General features: G+C 36.5%; 1 protein-coding gene across 1 annotated transcript in view; it reads right to left on the reverse strand.

The window, feature by feature from the left end:
- The window catches only part of LOC138114193 (BEN domain-containing protein 5), an 888,499-nt gene that overhangs the window by 782,413 nt on the left and 85,189 nt on the right, over nt 1-20,897 (reverse strand). The window lies entirely within an intron of this gene.

A 20,897-nucleotide genomic window follows, 5' to 3' on the forward strand; every position in this document is an offset into this window, starting at 1 on the left:
TCCAAACATTTGGCTCCTCGGAACATTGTAAACCACTGCATCTAAGTCTAAACACGACAGCAGGAGCCCACAAGATCCTACTTATATAAAAGTACAGCTACACATAACACTTTTCTCTACCAGAAATTTCAAACACACTGAAAGCAACTCAAAGGGGAGATTCTCACAGGTGTTCCCTATTTATTTCAGCTTTTCGGTTGGAGAGTTGTGGAATGGTTGAATAGTCTCAGCTGCAACTGGAGAAAATAGGAGCTATACATCAAATGAAGTATTGTATACTGGTGAGTACGCACAAAAATCAAGTCTCACATGTTTCAAACTGGGCACGTACAATATGCCTGACATTTGTCTGTGCTTGAGAGCAGAAATAGTCTCTCCTCAACAAACACGCATTAAGGTGGCAATTTATTTCACATTGTAAGACACTCCAATCTCACCACAATGAGTGCTATAGAAAAGCCCATGAGGAAGTTAATTATTCTGCCTTCAGCACAGCATTTAAATAGCGTATAGTAAACAGCCTATACTGCAGCCTGGGACCACACACTGAACACGATAAAACAAAATACTGGATCACTGCTCATTAAATTCTTATCTCTTATGTGAAAGCAATGTGAGATTACATATTTAAAGATTGCAGAGCAGTGCATGCTCACAAGGCAGGCTGCTTGGGCAGCCCACAGCACAGCAACCCTCCAGCTCCACAGCAGTCCAGAATCAATCCTCACACTTTTCAGAGGTGCAGTCTGTATCCAGTGCTTGTCCTACCTCCATTTTGCATATCTTTTCCTTTTATCAATTATGGGCTTTTAATCATGATCTTAAAGGGAGTCACCATTAACAAGACGGAATATTCTCTTATCTCTGCAAGATTTCCCATCATCCCCAAGCCCTCACAGTCTCAAAAGCACAACTAACCCTTCACACTAAAACTGTGAAAGCAGAATACTCCACATTTTTATCATCTGCCTTCCCCACCCTTTATGTGTATCATCTGATTGCAAATCCCTATTCTCCCAGTCTTGTTATGACTTTCAAACAATCATCTCTCAAAAAAACCTGTTTAACCTTTTCCTCTCTGGTGGGAAAAACAGTATCCCATCATACAGTTAAATTAAAACTGCAGGCAGCCTAACTTATACATGTGAGATATTGAAAGTTTAGCATTCTTTTTTTAGTAGGTATGGTGGGTTTAAAGCATAGAAAAGATGGTAGTGTTTTAAAATGTGATGCATTTCACAGCATCTCAGCACAACAGGAAGTTTCCTCCTTTGCACTCCCACTATGTTTCAAAGAAATAACTTTGCTTTAAATTTTTCGCCAGCATTTTACAATGTGAAGAGTAACTCTTGACTACCATAAGCCATCTTCTGCTGGCTTTCAGAGTATACCCACACAGTAAAAAAGGATGGCAAATATAGTGTTATAGATTTCCATGTTTATTGTCTTTCAGTGATGTCCATATCTAATTGTTCAAATTACTATTAAAGTGATAATTAGTCTCACTGCTAGCCAGGCAAACACAGCCTTGTGTTTGAATGACAAGCTGGGCTCTTCCTGGCTGCATTTGAAACAGCAAAAAACAATTTGTAGATGAGCTTTCTAATCTTTTTTCTCCACGATGCACCTGCAGAAATACAGCCAGGCTCACCCTCATGTATTTGTGGAGACTGAACTGCTTGGCCTAACTAGGTCTGAATTTAAACCAGGCTCAGATGCTAACATGATCACAGGCACAGCCTCTGTAGAAGAGAGGAAAGCTTCTCCCTTGCCTCTGTCTCTAGTGAATCACCCACCAGCTTCTGACAGAAATGTGATCTTGTTCTCAGTGACTAAACTAAGTACAGAGGGAAATTATTGCACTTCACTGTGGAAGAAGGAATAATTGGTGACTCCTGAGAGCAAATACTGCAGGACTGCATGGCCCAGTGTTATGTATAACAATAGACTGACACAAACACACACAACCCAATTCATGCTATTTACACACTAAAACGTTGGTCTATCTCTGATTACAAGTTTTCAAGAGAGTAGAAGCATTACCTTATCAGGCCTCAATAAAAGGAAAAGGCAAAAACGTTTTTGGCAATTCAGTGATGGCATTTACAGACTCAGTGGAGGCATCCTTGTTCAGGCCTCCAGACTGAGATGCCAATTGATTTAATTAATCATAGTACTTCCATAATTTAAATGAGGCAATATGACCAATGGTTCAAGCACAAGGCCAGGGATTCTGTCAATTCTAATATGACTACGCAGTGGAATTTTTCTGCAAGGTCTTCATCAGCTCATGTACTTTTTATGACTTAAAAGAATTAAAGGCTTGACCACCATCCAATTTCTTCACTTTTACTGCACAGGAGGTAAATAAAAGCAGCATTTGGACCTGGCTGTTTTGCTTTCTGTAGTTATTGGTTTTACCCTACCATACAGGAATTTTTGAGGATTTAGTTAGCTCTGCAAAGACTTGCTGACTTCCTAATTCCCAATTATTTCCATGAGTCAAGAACCAAAATGTCCCTGAAATAGTGTGCCAAAATATTTGTGATGTGTAAATATTTGTAAAAATGTAAAAAAAATTGAACTTTAAGTGAGATGAATTAAAAACCATTAATGTCTTCTAGAATTCTATTATTCATGCACATATTTCTCCAACTAGTAAAACAAGAAAGTTAGATGCCTGCAACCAATACAAGCAAAGCAAATATCCTGTCTTCAGTTTCTGTATGGTGAAATTGGTAGCAGACCAACATAGAGATGCTAAGAAAAAAAATCAGAGATTCCTCCTCTTAGCAGAACTATTCAAATCCAGTTTCTCAGGTCCACAGTCACAGCAAGAAACTACCATATGTACTGCAAGAAAAAGGGAAGAGGAAATCAGACTCCCTCACCATCCACTGGCTTCCCTGTTTTACACCCCATCCCCAGCTTTTATTTAATGAGATATGAAAACATTAGGATTTATTATAAACTTTGAAATTTATGCACAGTGGACAAAATAGCTTATATTTTACTGTTGTGCAACAAGCATGAGCATACAGAAAATTCACATTCAGACTGAGTATGTTTAAAGCTCTTTGAATCACAGAAAAGGCAATTAATCTTAGTAACCTCACAGAGAACTGACAGAGTGTTTTAACATAGTCACAATGCTGAAGGTCCTTGAATGCTTTCTAATAAAAAAATGGTATGAATTTTTGAATTTTATGTTTACTGTCTCATCTCTGTGGGGAACCTAATGAAAAATGCAGTAAGGGAACACTGGATGGATATTTCATACAAATAATTGCTATAAATGTTTATTATTGGAAACACAACAGTACATGACTCTTAATGCAATCTATATTATAGACTAATCAAATAATTGTGATTACTGATCACATCAAATTTTTGTTCATGTTAATAATGTTTCTAGGAAGAGATAACATGCTAGGTAGAGCATGTGCATAAGGGAAGCCATGCTTTGAGGAGCAGGGGAAGAATATATTTAGTATTTACTAGTATTTATTTCATAACATTCATGCAAATTCTGTATGTGAGTGGAGTGAAACAAAATCTCCACTATTGCTTAAAGTTTAAAACATAAAATTATGCAAAGTACTCTTGCAAAGCATTCTTACAATGCACTGTCATTTTCAAGGCATTAACACCATCCCATATTATCACAAATTACAATAAAGAAAGAAGAGGTCATCAGTTAATGTTCTTAAGAACAGTCCTTTTTCTTATTCTGGGTGAGCATTTACAAAAGAATAATAGTCCATTTTCTTTGATTAAGGGATTTGTTAGTTGGGAAATGCTTAAATACAGCTCTTTTTGATGCAAAAAAAGTACTTTCCTTTATATTCACAGAATCACAGAAAAGTTGAGTTTGGAAGAGACTTCTGCAGGTTGCCTTGTCCAGCGTTCTTGCTTGAGCAGTGTGAACCAAAGCAGGCTGTTCGGGACCATGTCCTGACAAGTTTTTAATATCTTCAGAGACAGACAGTCCATACCCTCTCTGGGCAAGTTGTTTCAGTGTTCCATCAGGCTTACAGTAAAAAAATCTATAAAAAAACAATTATACCCTCACAGTCTCCCCACACCAGTCCCGTGTTCCCTCCTGAGTCTCCTGTTGTGTCTCTCAGGGTCCACTCACCTGGATGGTGTCACTCTGTGCCCTTTGTTAACCAAAGGTTGGCATTTCACAGCCCCTTGTCTCAGGTTCCCACCCAGAGCTCAGTCTGAATCTCAATCTGCAAACTGAGCTGCACCAGGTGGGTTCCTCAACACCAGCTCTGTCTTCTTTGCAGCTCCCAACAGATATTTATGCACATTGATTAGATCCACTTGCCTGACAATCTACTTCGTTTAAATTTTCCTTTATCTCATCCTCCTTCATCAAGGTTGAGCTTTCCATGCTGCAGACTTTACCTTGGCCTCAGGGACCTAAGATTCTTGAAAAGCAGTCTGACCAACAAACACTGAGAAGCTGGTCAAAACTCCTAGTCCTTCCCTGTGTCTTGTATCACCACATTGACTCTCTCACCTGGCAGTGAGCCCACAATTTCCCTTCTCTTCCTTTTGCAGAGGAAGTACTTACAGGCAAGTTTGTTATTTCTCTCCAAGTCCCTGGACAAATCCAAATCCAGATGGGCTTTGGCCTTCTTAACCCTGTCCCTGCGTGTTCAAACAGAGTCTCACTACTTTTTCCAGGTTGCCTGCCCTTCTTCCATCTCCTGTACATTTTCTTTTCACATTTGAGCTTTTTCAGGAGCAATTTGTCCATTCCTGCAGGACTCCTGTTGTCTTTATCTGATTTCTTTCTCATCAGGATAGATGATTCCTTGAGAACAAACCATCTCTCCTGGACCCCTCTTCTCTCCAGGGCTGTAACCCATGGGATTCTTCCAGGCAGGTCCCTAAACAGACAAAAGTCTACACTTCTTAAGTCAAAGAGGTCATTTTAGATTTGTGCTTCCTCTCAGGAGGTTGTATCATATTGTCCTCTCTCTTCCAGACTTCACTTCGGCAATAACAAGTAAGGATGTGTTATTTTATTCAGAAATAAGATATGGATTTTTTTTTTTCCTCAGCCCTTGATGAGCTAGATTGCTCTGAAAATTTGACCCCACACAATTTCTAATAACAGAAGTAGCACTTGGAAACTCTGTGAAAGGAATATCAGCCTTTTCTGTGGCACTACCTTAAATTCACTTCTCTACACCCCTTACAGTCTCTGGAAGGCACACAATACTACAATAATTAGATATTTTAACTACAGACTTTTATATCTAAACTTTAAAAATCTACTTATGACAGTTTCTATTCTTTTACTGGGGTTCACTGAAACTTATTAGGGCAATAAACCCATTAATGAAACACTGTGGTTGAGAATTTTAATGCAGTGAATTCAAGAAATGAGCTTGAAATTACAGTTCTGCATATGAACCAGTGCATATGAATAACCTATCTCATATGCATATTGACTCAAATATTCATCACTCTATCCAGCAAGACAAAATTCATCACACATACCCAGTAATCCCTAATAAATGCTGAAATGCTGAAGTTCACTCTTTGATTCCCCAACTATGTCAAATGCCAGGAAAAATGTGGTGATATATTTGGATATAGGACATGAACCAAGGTACCTGACATCAAATAATTTACTATACCAAAAATAAGAAGGGAAGAAATTAAATACAAGCTGAACCATGACAAAACTGTAGACTTGTGGTTACAGCTTCTATTTAACACTAAGTATTTCTCACATTTTTCTTTCATCTCACTGACCCTGACTACAACTTAATTGGTTAACTTAATTTTTTCTGCATAATCACTAAATGAACATCTTGCTGCAACGTTGTTGTAGACATGACGGTGTAAGGAAGGCTAAGCTTGTAGACTGCTCCTCACACACAAAGGGCACCTTTTTTTTTTACACATTTTATCATGAATGTGCATCAAATAATTGTTATTTTTATTGTAATAATCACAGTAATTTTTTTTGCTTCTCTTTCCTTAGATACTCTTCACCACTGAAAAGCTCATCTACAAGAACTCATGGTAATAAATATTATTTAATGGGAAGATGAGATAATCAAGAACAGAAGCAGTCTATAAAGAAACACTCGGGCTATGTAGTGTAAATGCATCTGCAGTCTTTGAGATAAAAACAATTCTATGACCAAAAAAAGTGTGAATGAATAGAGGTTTCTCTATAAAGAATCATTAAACTATTTTCCTTAAGAATTGTTTTTAATAAAACAAATTCCTTTCAGAATTTTCTAAGAAAATATTGATTAATCAACCATAATAAAAATTGAAAGAGTTGTGTACTCTAGAGAAACTGTAGGGAGAATGTCATTTGAGTTTAAGAGGAACTGTAATCAGGCTTCATTTTATTCATATTTCTTGTATTTTGTATTTCAAGAAGCTGAACTACATGAATATATTTTTGTTCAATCACACCAGAAAACTGTTGATGATGAATTGGTTTAGAAAAGGCCTTGGGAAACTAAGGAAGAGCAGAATTCAAACAGAGACGTGTCAAAGTGTAAGGAAGCTGTTTGGGGCTGGAAAGAAAACTTACACGGCCTTCCTTAAAAAAAATTTCCATTTTGTCTGTGTTCATCAAACCCATTGAGATGTGCTGTGGGAGATGGCTAAAGAACCACCCTGAGTGAATGGGCTGGGACATCAGGATGAGTGGTAGGGACCTGATGTACAGTCCAGGAAATACCTGGGTTTGGAACTAAATCTGTGCAGAACAGACTACTCTGTTCCTCGAAGGAGCAATATAACCCCTCTGTTTGCAATACAAACATGCACACTGGAACTCTTCACCACATGTAAATCAAAATATAGTCAACATTACGACTTCCAGAAGCTGTACAGAAGTTAAATGTGATTTATATAATGGAACATTTCTTGTGAGGACTGAAGAATAAATCAAAAGGAACTCAGGTACAGAGGTCCAGTCCTCTCTCTTTGTCTTATCATGGACATCATTCCTGTGTAGTCCCTGTTGCTGTTGATTTCTCAGTTTAGACACACCACATTTTATCAGTGCTTTTTGAAGGCCATAAATCTGGAATTCACTCTTTTGAAGGCTTGCAAATCCTTACTCCAAATAGTTTCTAGACACAAACTGTCACTTTGGTTTTGTATTTCTCTGTTCAGTAGCTTATAAACAATACATATGTCATATATGGCACAATTCCGTATTAAATCTTGAAACTGCTTAAAAAGCAAGTCAATAACATTTTTCCCATTATATGGATGTGGAAAATGAAGCAAGTTGATAAGCAAATTTGCTCTGGCCAGTGAATATGATCTCCTAAGTTTCAGTTCAGTGCTCTGTCAAATAGAATCACTGCTTTTAGCAATTAATACAAAGTAGTTTATCATTTTCTTATTATGCAGGGTTCATTTAGCTACTGTCTGATAAATGTCTTTTGTATATTTACAGTATTATTTATGTAGGCTGCATTTACACAAGGGCTGCCTGCTTCAGTGATGGATCAACATATGGAGAACTTGCAAATGAATACTTAAATAAATACATTTCTAGAAAAGAGAGACATTTCTGAGTAACTCTTACACTATCTTAACTATGTGATGGAGACAATAAAAGCAAACAACATGGAGTCATAGCACAGCCCTACATTTTGTGCAGACAATGAGAAAACCAAGTTGGTAACCAAATTTGATCAAACAACCAAGTGTTTGATGTTAAGTGTGGAGTTAATACTGCCACCACAATTGGAATACAGCTCTCTAAAATGTGTCATCCAGAGGTATTGCTAGCCCCTAAAACCATTCTATTCCAAACCACTTTGCATCTTTACACAGACAAAAGCCCTTCCAGAGCAAGAAGTGCAATCTAGCAAAGCCTGCAGAAAGCTAAGTCTGAGCAGGGACAGATAATCAAGCACATTTATATTTTTAGAAAGCCCAAATTAACAATACTTTTGGTAAAGGATGAGTGCAGATCTCAGTCACAGCATGCCACTGCTGAAAAAGAGCTCTGCTTCCAATATCCAATTCTGGAATATGGCAAGGAATTTAAAGTGGGGTTAATTTTATTCTCTAGTTAACAACCAGACCTAAATTGTTTTAGTATTACCCACGTACTCAAAGGCAGAAAAAGCAATTTTTGCCTGTGAATACTACCTGTCGCTCAAGAGAAAGTTGTTAATACTAAAGCAGCACCAATTATTTTCCATCTTGTAAATCTAACAGAAAACAAGCTTCATGCTGTTTTCACTAGTGGCACAACCTTTTTCACATGGTGAGATACAGAACCTGCAAAGAAATTACTCAGGTTCTAGATACCTCAACCCTCCCTGAATCTAATACAGTTGCAGCATACAAAACCCATTCTAATTAAGAGCCAGCCAACCAGTTTATCAGGCCCAAAGCAGCCTTGAGCAAAAGACAGGACCTGTCAGGATTGTTTGCACATTAAGACATTACACTTCAAACCATTTTCAGACCACTTGTCAAGAAAAGTATGAATTGTTAATGCTTACCACATCCAGCATCTCTTTAAAATGAAACCCATGTCCCTTTTCACAGATCCAAAGGTGCCCTGATGCAGAAGGATCCAGGTCTGGAAGCCCTGCTGTGCTGACCCTGAGGCACTGTGGCTTCCCAGAGGCTTCCTTCCTCTGCCCCTCTCTTTTCCTTGGGAGTGTCCAATAAGGAAGACACACCAAGAGGAGCAATGCAGGGACTGACACGGAGCACTGCAGTGCACAAGGCAGTCCTCTTGCAGAAGTGTAACCTAACATATTCATGGCTTGGATGGAAATGAATATGCAGTGAGAGTCACTGAGGAGCTCTGTGGTTTTCTCATGGTGCAGAGAAAGATTTCAGTCTATCCCCCAAAAAACCTTCAGTAAATTGTGCATGTCATTAGGCAAAAGAACAGATCACGCCATGTCCCTCTGATAACAATCCAGTGATAGGTGTTTATATCATGTCATATAACAGTTAACAGCTCTTTTAAAGATCCAACTGTGGTGAATAAGTAAAATACCCGATTCAAGAATCAATCACTTAATAAACTTAGTCTAAACTACATCCTTTCCCAGTGCCTATGAGGCCATTGTTTAGACAACCAGTACAAAATAAGGTGACAAAGACTGCTTTAGCTTCTTCCAGGGGACTGCTAAGTCAGTGTTCCATGTAAACCAGAAGATGCCACAAATACTCAAGGGAACATTTTTGGTTCAAGAGCTCTCATTGTTACATTTCTCAGATGCACTGAATTTAATTTCTGCACCTGCAAAGAAAACAGCACCAAGAACCCAGCTCAGAGTTTTCAGATCATTGCCTTCACTAAAGGTACAAGCAAGGTGTTGCCACTGACTTTTTGTCAAAGTCTTCCTGTTCCTGTGTGTCTATTGTGCTTTAATAGAAGTGCTCATTTATGCCATTCTACACTTAATTCCTGTGCTCAATAAATCTGAGCACCCACCAACTCCACAGCTTTCCCTCAGGTTTTGGCTTTCAGCCTGGATTTAGCCCAGTCCAGCTGAGCATGAGCTGGGTTTATGCATCTACCTCTAGCCTTAACTAGCCTGGCAAAGAGTGTCTATCCTTCCTGTAGAGCAACACCAATAGAATTCTTCAGTATTTCATTTTTTTTTTTTTTTTAATTTAAAGGATGTAATCTATTTTAGAACACTCTTTCTTTAGTTTGGCAAAAACACACATGATAGGCAGGTGAATTCCATTTTAATTTGGTTATTGCCATTTTTATTTTGTCATGAAAAAGCTACAGTATGATTGCTGATCAATATGTGTTTTGATAATAAATGAATATGGATCATATATTTCTTTATTACTGCTTTGCTCATTATTTTCTTTATTATTGTATTTCATTCTCTATTTATTATTCTTTATTAAGAGATAAATATCTTCCATTGTTGTTGTCAGCTGGTTTTAATAGACATGAACAGACATTTAATAGACATGAATAGACATTTTAATACTTTTCAATAATATTCATGCAAATTATTATAATACTAGCAATTATTTTCTCTAATACTCTTGAATTTTGTGTCCTTCAAGTTTTGGAAACCATTGAACTGTCAGGGAAAAAAAAACCTAACTGATTTTTCTTTTAGCAGTATTATTTCAATTAGATTAATGTTTCCCAAGTTTATAATTAATTTGACAGAAATGTCATTATAGTAAAAAGTCAATACTCCTTCTGTTCCTTGCTGGCAAACTTTCCCTACAGTGTAGAATTTTATAACAGTGCCAGAAATCATCAATTTGCCTAAATATGGATATACACATGTCAAATATTTGTTTCTTTTTACTTATTTCTATAGCACCTTACCATGCTAGATAGATGAATCTTCTGTTATTTATTATTTGGAACACAATAGAACAATTAAAATAGATATTTTATAAGGATGTCCAGCACCTCAGCTAATGTTGCCACAGTTCTTTGGGATCTAAATATTTCTTGTGCAAGAGCACCCTACCTTAGAATAACAGGAAATATCATTTTACATTTTGAAAATTAGAGGCCAGATAATGGTAATTATTTCAGCCCAGAAGTACTGAAAACATCAGACATTTAGTGTATGAAGTGCTTACAAGTGCTGTGATGGCCAATAGCAAATTTCACACAAAGAATTGTATATTAATTCTTGCAGGTTTAAAGCCATCTTCATCCTCTCTAGACTGTGCATAAGAGTGAGAGAATTTTTATAATACTTATCCCTGAACTAATATACCTGTAAAAACCTCTTTAAATAAAGAGGGAATACTTGATGCTGGGAAGTTCTTAGCCACTCCAGATAATTTTGATGATTTTTCATCATGACAAAATCACATATCCTAAGACTGATGTTTTGAAATTGGAGAAGGAAAAAACAACTCATGTTCCCTATTACAATAATTAGTGCTGCATTGTTTTTACAATATTAGTGTTACATTCTACTAATGTTTGTTTCTGATTTTTAAATGTTAATTCATGTAGCTACTATTTAGTCTCACCTACTTTTATTTTCTAATTAAAGCATCTGCTGGTGCCCACAGGAGATTGTTATAGACAGACATTTTTCCTGACCTCGTACTATGACCTCTATGTTTTTATGCACCACTAGCCTTGGAAAACTATTCTAAAGTGTATTGATCTCATGATCAAATCTTCATCCTCAAGTGTAATTGGATATTTTAACTTCCTGAAATTGCACAAAGGTAGTATTTTATTTCCCTCCGTTAGTTTTTAATAGTTTCCCATACTGTCTCAAAATACTCTCCCTTACTTTTAAATATTTACAGGGCATCACCATGTACCTTTCCCAATCTTAGGTATTATTTAATCAATTCTTACCCAGGGGAGCATTTAACCAAATGATTCACAAAATTCGATGTCAGCACACCTATTTATACATTTAAGCAGGCATTTTCTCTTGCTGCACCATGGCCTTAGATAATTATTTGCCATCTCTTTATTACTTCTGCAGTTTTTCTCTTGACTTCAACAAACAAGTTCTTTTCTGAATTGAATGTGAAGTACAAAAAGTTTTGCATACATTTTAAACTGCTCCAACATTAAACTCACACTTTATAAATCTGAAAAAATCTCAACAGTTTCAATAATTTTCAGTACTTGAAAATATCTGATATTAAGAATGGGTTTCGTCCCATATGAAACTTGCTTTTGCTGTTGTTGTTCTACATTTTTTCACAAATTAAGAAATACAGAGGTAATTAGAGGAAAACCACAAGACCAAATATCCAAGAACCACAAGGAAAGAAGAGCTGAAAGGAACCATAAGAGGTAATTGCAGGACCGTAAGAGAAAATTATGATAAACACTGACAAAGACCAAGACTACTCAGATATTTACCATTCACATCCCTGTGATTTCATCTTGATCACACATCCCTTACTATGAGAATATTTTTATCTAAATCTCTAATGAAAGAGGCTTCACAACCCAGCCAGTCTGTTCCATTCATGATCTCTGTAGTTAGAAAAGCTCTTTACAATCTAATTTAAATCTTTTGCTGTGGGTAAAATTCTATGACATGAAGATAGGAAGAACCATTGTTTACTTTATCTTTAGACTACCCTCCTCCAAAATTTCATCAAGTTACCTGCATCTTTCTTGAAGTAAATCCTAAAGTGAGAGATGTTATCCATTTCAACATCACCAGCCTGAGGGTAATTGTAATAATTATCTCATGTCTTAAACACAACACTCCTAATTACATATCACAGAAAAACTTCTCCTGTTTTGCCATTCAATTGCAATAATTCAAATTCAGTTTTTATTTCTCTATCGCCCTCCTACTTTCAGATAGTGAAACTCCCTAATCAGTGACTTTATATTTTGTACTCAAGGTTTATTTTTCCTTCCTAAAAGTAACCTTTTGGTCTTCTTGTTACTTGATCATTCCTGCAGTTCTGTCAAGATTACTCAGAATTCTTAGACTTTCAGTGGGTTTGCAGGCCTTCCCATTTTAACTGATTACAAAATATTAACTGATTACAATCTCAGGAAAACCAAAGTAAGGAAAGCACTAAGTATTTCACTTGAGTTTTCACTTGTTTGGTTTTTTTAATTTTTTTTTTTTGAACCTTTAATATAATAATCAAAGTGACCTTTTGTACTGTAGCAGTAAAAAAAATAGACTTAAATTTGTTACAAAAGAAATTTATGGGTGTGTTAATGGCCTGCAAAAATACTGTTTGCATAAACACCTATGCAAATATATCTTAATGAAGAATAATCCAACTGGAGACACTCCACTATTACCAGTATTCAAATTCCAGAGAGATAGAGAATGGACAACATCAATCCTTTGTCTGGACCCTTCCAAGGTCTCCCCAGGTTCCTCCATCTTCCCAATCTCCAAGGATGAACCTTGGACCACCTGTTCAGTCTTTTTTGAGCACATACTTGAAAACACAGAGATGGCTCCAGTGGGTTAATTGGAAACTGCCCGAGAGGCAGCTGAGTTGCTGGCAGCACAGCACTAAAAGTCACATCTTCCTGAGCTACAATGTGCTAATTTTTATTAATTATTACAAGTATTAAATAATAGTACCATTGTAGTGTGGAAAACCACTGCATTTCTTCCATAAAAATTACAGAGAGTGACCCTCGGTACAAAGAAGTTGCTTAATAAATCAGTTATATATTAACTATGAAGCAAATTTATTTATTGGTACCTGCACTTTTTTAAGACTCAAAGCACAGATAAAAGATTCCGATATCTATCTTTACAATAAAAAATAACAGAGGCTACTGTCTCAAAAATGCAATGACAGTGGAAGGGCATCTTGCTGAAGTAAACTAATATATGAAGCAGTTAAACTATGACAAAAAGGTGAAATATTATTAAATATAATTCATTTATTCACTTATGAATACTGTATGTGCATCTACAAAGGTATGCTTCTTAATGTAATTTAATGGCTTTGAATGTAATTTTCACACTATTTAAAGGCCTGACCCTTCTTTGCAACATCAGTTTCTCAACAATCAGCACTTTTGTGTTTGCTAACTCCCAATAATATCTGTAAAATAAAGGACATCACAAGAGTAATCTTTGCATCTTTTAACTTCAACCTAACCTGCACCTGCACCTTGTTCTGCACAGTGCCATCCTCAGAACCATCTTTGCTAAGCATTCTAAACAAAGGAAGACTCAGTTATCTCTCTTTCCTTCTATAAATATTACCAACATAGCAACAACGTGATTAACTATGATTGTTACTAATAAAAGTAGTAGGTAGTTCCCTGCATATTTCCATTTCAGTTTCTAGACAGAAGAAAAGCCTTTTTAATATTGGCAAAGAGTGGATTTTCTTCCTACTATGAAGTATTATAGCACTGAATAAAGTCTTTTTGATCAAACCATACCATAATAGCTTTTGTCTTGTGTCACTATATGTTAGCCAGCATCAGAAGAGAAAATAAGCAGAGGCTTGCTATTGTGCCTCTATTTTAAAAGGGCCTTCCATCTGGTAGGAAGCAGAAGCCATCAGCACTGTAATTAAAATGCAATTACTGTCCCCCGCCGCAATCCCAGGACGACCATTCCATCTGTGTGATATACAGTGGAAAAAACACAATTTTTTGCACTTTTCTAGCTCCATTAAGTTTATTCTCTTTCTATTAATTAATCTAACAGCACTAAGGGATCGTTCCTGTTTTGCAAGCCATTGTGTCACAAACTGCGCGCTCACAAAGACTGAAACCACATGAATTTTTAAAACTCTCCGCTATCCCTGTGACATAAAACCTTAATTACTTCTGACTAAATCTGTAATTAAAATATATCACCGCAGCAGATTTACCTGCGTGTGGGTGTTGGAGTGCATGCTTCTGTGACTGTCACAAATGAATCACTCAGAGACGGTTTTATAAAAAGGGAGATTAGCATGTACGACAGAAAAGATGGAGAAAAGGGACTTGAAAATGAAAAAACTGGCAGCAGTCTAGGAAAAAGTTGTGTACTGGTAAAATAAGAAAGAGTAATTCTCTTATTTTGTTGATTTTTTTAAATAAAAATATTCATTATGCGCATAGAGACATAGCAAATGCTCCAACACGAAGTTTATTCCTATGTGGTCCTACATTTTAATGTGCTACCTTGACCTTATAACAATAAAATGACAATAACTATAATCTCTCACACTGAACAACAAAGTCCCATAATATTTTTCATAGCAATCCATCTTGTATTCACGGAGATAATCTCATAATCTACCCTTCCTTTCATTCACAACTGTGCAGTCCAAGGCCTTCCATCGGCAAAGCTAAAAAATCTTAAAATCTTTGTAAGAACTACAAGCATTGTGCATATCAAGACAGAAGAATTAGCTAAATATTAAGGTGAAATCTTAGCCCTGTCCCAGCTTGTTGGAGTTTTGCCTTTGACTTCAGTGAAGTCAAAGAGTATTTTGCCTTTTCTTTTAAAGCACGTTGCTAGGGGAAAACAAAGAAACAAGGCTCTCTGCAAATGCCCAGCTGAAAGAGGTGAACAGAGTAGCAGTGAACCTCAGCACGAGAATCCTAGCTGTAAAGTATTATGCAAAAATTATATTTAAAGTCCTGGCAAATAATAAATTCCCTAATTCCTTTTATTTTATTTTATTTTATTTTATTTTATTTTATTTTATTTTATTTTATTTTATTCTGGTGGGGGTTTTTTTTTTGTGTGTGTGTGTGTGTGTTTTGAGCATCTTGGAATCCATTAAGGTTTAGCATGTGCATAAGTGTTTTTTACAAACTCAGCATTTGGGCTCAATATGTCTCCAACAGAAGAGAATTTTGGCATTTCATAGTTTTAATAAAGGGGAAGGACAGAAATATTCATAAAATGTTTAGGATAGCTTCCTGCAGCTCATAGGTCATTAAATGTGCCACTCACCCTCTTGTTTAGTACAATGACATGGTTTTAGCCAGGGCATAGAGTCCCTTTTCATAGGTACCACAGGACATGGAGCTTCAATTTCAGAGTTTGCTCCAGCAGATAATGATTCTGACCAGTAAGAATTTGCACCTCACTCCAACTTGTTTTATCTGGTTTAAGATTCCAGCATTAGTTCCTACCAGGGTTCTGTGCTTGAATAAAAAAAGCTTTTTAATACCCCATATTTTCTTCCTGTGAATTTACTTGCACACTGTAATCATGTTACCTATCAATCTTCTTTTGATAAGATAAACAGATTGAGCTATTTAAATCTCCCACTATAAAGCATTTTCTCCAGCTCTTAAAATGTGTCTTCTTCCTGCACCTCCTGCAATTTTAAAAATGTGGAGAACAACAGCGTGTAAAACATTCTCATCCTCAAGGTAAGACAAAAATGACAAGATTTGCTGCTTTATGTGGTTACTAAAATAACTTGGACTAGGAATTGGTCCTCAACAAGGAGAAAACCAATCTCCCATGAGTGGCTTCAGCCAGACTCTGTGGAGAGTGGCTTCCCACAGATACTGTGGAGATCTTTAACTTGCATGCAGGAGATTACCAGTGATACCCTAACTGGCAATATCTTGTTTACTGCAAGGAAAGTCTCACAGGACAGTCAGCTACAGAGAGCCTACAAGAATTTAGTGGGTTCACAAGTTACTGTCTCACTGGAACCAGATGGTTTGGCTATAGCTTGTCTCTGTGTAGGAAAGCAGTTCTCACACACTTCCTATAAATGTTGTCATTCAAACTGGTATTTTTTAAATTCAAAAGAGTGATGATTTGGTGTTGCTTAAAAAAAAAAAAGTTATATCACATGTTGCCCAGCCTCAAGTGCTGAGTATTCCATAAATGAAGGTTTATTATTCTTATCAAAACAGACAAATATTAACTACATGTGATTGAATGAATAAAGCTTTACCTTAATTGTTGGTCATGTATGAGGTATATTGGCACTTAGATATATAAAACAGAACTAAATTTACATTAAAAATTACATTTTAAGAAATCACTCAAATATAATTGCTTATAATTCAAGCAAAGAGAAAGAGGCTAGATATGTTGGCTTTCTAGCTACAATATGTGTTTATGATAAGAATGAACAAAAGAATTGTTATTTTAAATTATTCTGAACTCACATTTGAAAACGGTATGACTATCCAAGTGGGATTTTTCACTCTGCTCCAATGCTGCTCTTCTCATTACCTACACCACTTCCTGTCCAGGGTAAGCATAGTACATATAAAGTAAATATCCAGTTCTAGTGCATATGATGACAGCACTTAGTGGCCTCCTTCGAGGTCCTTTTCCCCTTCAGACCCTCATGATACAATATATTTAGAAATAAACTGCACACAAAAATGTCCAGCCTAAGAAAATATAAACATGACACAGTGGGCCTACATAACTCATTGGATGGGGGCAAGAGTTGAATAAGACTAGATACACTCTGCCAATTATTTTGTCAATACATTTATAAGGGTGTGGAACATGATAATTGCACATCCCCAAATTCTGTCCAGTGCTATTAGTTTCACCTCCTAAGGACACCCTATAGAACACCAGCTATTGTTTTGCCACAGAATAAAGTCTGCACTAAATAGGAAGACCTAGATGTAATTAAATTGACTAACAAGAATCTGGAGGATAACCAGGGACTTGTCTCTGCATGCCTTCTCAAAAGCACCTCCCATATAAACACATTCTAAATTGGAATGGCAACCCATACTGACAATGAATGTTAAGAATTTTAAAGAAGGACACAAGAAAATTGGAGGGATTTTTTACAGAAAACATACAAGAATATATGTTTAAAACATGGTATCTGCTTCAAGACCTCCTCAGTGCACAGAAGCTGCCTGTGCAAAGGTAACAAAGACCTCTTGACTGACACCGTGAGCAGCAGCCACACACTGGGATCTGTTTTGCTAACACAGTGCATAAAGCAATACAAAATTAGCTTTCATATCATACAGTCTATCACTGTTTGACCCTCTGGGCTCTTTTTATTTATAGCATGTAGTTTCTTGTTTACTTTAGTGTTTTCATATTAAATAAATATTCATGAAAGTGCACTCTTCCTGAAATTGGGTCATTTAGGGACTATCCCATTAAAAATAGATTTTTTTTTTTTTTTTTTTTACAGGTGTCATCCATTAAGGTAGGGAATAGACAAACTCAGCCAATTGTATCTGTCAAGAAGATGTTAGTCCTTCCAGAAAGTCAGTGTTCTGTCCTTTACATATATATAGCACTTAATAGCAAAATGACTAACTTCATACTTTGGGGAATTTTTTATTGTTGCACGATTTGTATCTGAGGGTTTGAGGAGATATTTTAATCCTTCCAAGTTGTTCAGACGCTGGCACCAGGCTTATAAATAAAAGCTTTCTCTTATTGGCTAAGATGTGGGCAGCCTATTGCGAAAGTGGCTCAGGGAAGAGGAGTTTAACTCCTCACTGGGATTAAACACAAACCAGTGACAGAAGAGAAAGCAGAACACTGGCATGGTCTCTCCTAGGGCGTAAGGATATGGGAATCTCCACGGTGCAGTGGATCCACTGGGGTTTGGTTTAACGTGGCTCTTGGTCAAATGAACTCGCATAACATGGGTGCACATAACAGTGTGGGTTCTAAAATTCAGCCTTCATCTCCCAGATACCCAAATTCCGTTGGAAAGAGTGTGGAATACGAGTTTTAGGAGCATGTTTAGAGAGGAAATAACATCTGTGACAGATGTCATGGGAGGAACTGGCAAGGCTTGGACACAGGCTGAACGAAAGCCCAGGATTGGAAGAATGGAAAGAGGCAGGCACTTCTACAGAGCCATCCATTACCCCACTCCCTCTCAGAAACTGCTTTAAAATGGAATGAAAAGCCTTTCAGAGTGACTTGAGTGGGGTGAGAAGTACAGAGGGTGGTTAGACGCCTAATCTAGACTGGAGATCGAAACTTCGGACCGTGACATTTAAGTGAGATGAGCTTTAAGATTAATGAGCACACATAATCAAGAGATCCAAACAACTTTGTCTGGTACATTTCCCCAGTCAGAACTGGTATTTTTAGTCCAACCAACCACTACTACGGATATTTCACACTAGTTAAGGAATAAAACTCTTTGAAAATTAAATCTTTGCAGAAAGGAGGCATGAAAACATTTTTGATCATTTTCATGCCAGTGAGCCTGTGATGAATCACAATTTCATCACGTGGCAATAAACTCAGGTCCAAATTTTCAGAATGTGACTTTGTGCTAATATAGTAGCAATACTATTTTATTGTAGCCTTTACCAAGAGATCAGCTGTATCAGCCAACAAGTTCTACAGTTTTCTCTTCACCAGACCCTGTTGTATCAAATGACTAACAAAACAAAAATAGAAGTTTTCAAAAATGTTATGTTCAGGGGAGTGTTGAAAAGAAGAAATTATCCACTTTCCATGGATATTTTCCTAGCAACTTGAACAGTCTTGAAAAATATTCTTAATATGTTCAGTAGGACATTAATACAGAAGTCAATAGCTTCCATTCAAAAGATAAAAACAACTACAGAGAAAAGCAATTTTCAAATGCAGCAATTGTTGCAAACAGTAGTTGTTTAAAAAAGACAAATAATATCATAGAACATTTAAAAGTGAAAGAATTCACAATAACTGACCTTAAATCAGCCTTGCAAAGCCCTAATTGCCCACTGCCTGTGGTGAGAAATTCTTTTGACGGGCAAGTAAATTAGCATTAGTCTTGTCTATTATTGTTGATCATTATGGTAAAATGCTGAAGAGTGAATTTATGTCTGGACCGCTGCATTTTTATGACAACTTTCCCACAAAGGTTCAAATTAAGTCACAAGTCAGGGCACGCAAGAATCCAAAATAAACTGTTTAAATGTCTTCATCTGCATAGCGATATGCATAACCCCTACAACCTTTAATGTAATAGGAAGTCCTCTAAGTGTTTTTAAATATAATAAAAGTGTTTGTGTGTAACAAGGTATATAAGTGAACATTCAGCTAAAAAGATCCATGTAAGATGGACTTTGTTTCCCTTCATGGAAAACTACTCTCCAACACTTCAGTCTCTGCTGAATAAAACTGCAAAGCATAACTCAGGTAAAAGAGCTGAACAGACTTCAGAAAGGAGAGTTCCAGTTCTGTGCAAATGAGGCTGATTTATTCCTTGGCTGACTGGCAACAAATAAAGACTGAGGAATCTGCTACAGCAGCACTGCTCTTGAAAGAACTGCAAATTTAAGAGAGTATATTGCTGAATGCAAGTGTCAACAATAATGAACCACCATTATCAGGTACTCAGTATCACACTGGAGCAGCTCTTAGCTAAAGAAATTATTACTATTAATAGTAATGAGCTAATAATAGTAATGAACTCAAAGAAAACTTTTTTTCTGAATATTTTCAGCATTTTGTCAAGAATGAGAATGAAGTTTTTCTAATACATTGATACATGGGTGGCATAGGGAGCAGTGCTGTGAATCACTGAGTTCTAATGGTCTTCCTTCAACCAGCAGTTACAGAGTTGTCTATAACTCTAACAAAATTAACATGTTTGGAAAATTTTAGGCAAAATATATGAAACATTCCTGTGGAAGAAGCTAGAGAGGAATACTGAAGACAAGGAACCTAACAGCCTTCTTACTACTGATTAAATATTACTATATTCCCAAGATTGAGACCTTATAGTCCTGAAAGCTTCATTTCCATTCTATTCATACAATGACACATTTTTATTTTTGGCACTTGCCTAGGATAGACTTTCTATTCATACAGGTACTTCATTTCAGGCAGGCACACAACCTGGGTTTGGTGAATGAGTTCTCAGAATCCCCAGGATGATCACTTCATCTTGACAGTGTGCGATAGTATTTGTATCTGTGGGGATTTTTTCCTTAAATAAGCATTTTTGTATATTTTACCAGAAGAAAAAACAATTTAATCCAGAATCTACAATAGAGATAAGCTCTAGGTATATGTTTCAATAGATTAACTTTAGTGTGGCCATACCAAAATACTTTTAGATGCAGTTGCCAACAGCAGGGGCTCAGTGCAACAGCAACCAAGGCAACTTGAGAATTTCACAAATTTATAGATTTAAAGCCTGAGGGGATCATGGTGATGATCTAATCTAACCTTTTTGTAATAAAGGCATGTACTAATTCTCTTTTGAATTAAAGTATATATTTTAGGGTGAAAACATCCATCAGTTGCCACTGATGTAGAATGAACCAGTCTATGGTAAATCATTCCCACACCAATTAACCTAACAGTTATAAATAATCTCAGCTTCAACTTCCAGTCATTCTACTTATACTTTTATTTACTGAACTGAAAATCCCATTATCAAAGTTTTGTTTTCTAATATTTTACTCATTCTTGGCTCTTCTCTAGAGCATTTCTAATTTAGCCAGACCTTATATTTTCTTGACCTTATATATTCGATTCATAAAG

The sequence above is a fragment of the Aphelocoma coerulescens genome, chromosome 8 (assembly GCF_041296385.1).
Source record: "Aphelocoma coerulescens isolate FSJ_1873_10779 chromosome 8, UR_Acoe_1.0, whole genome shotgun sequence".
Classification (NCBI taxonomy): domain Eukaryota; kingdom Metazoa; phylum Chordata; class Aves; order Passeriformes; family Corvidae; genus Aphelocoma; species Aphelocoma coerulescens.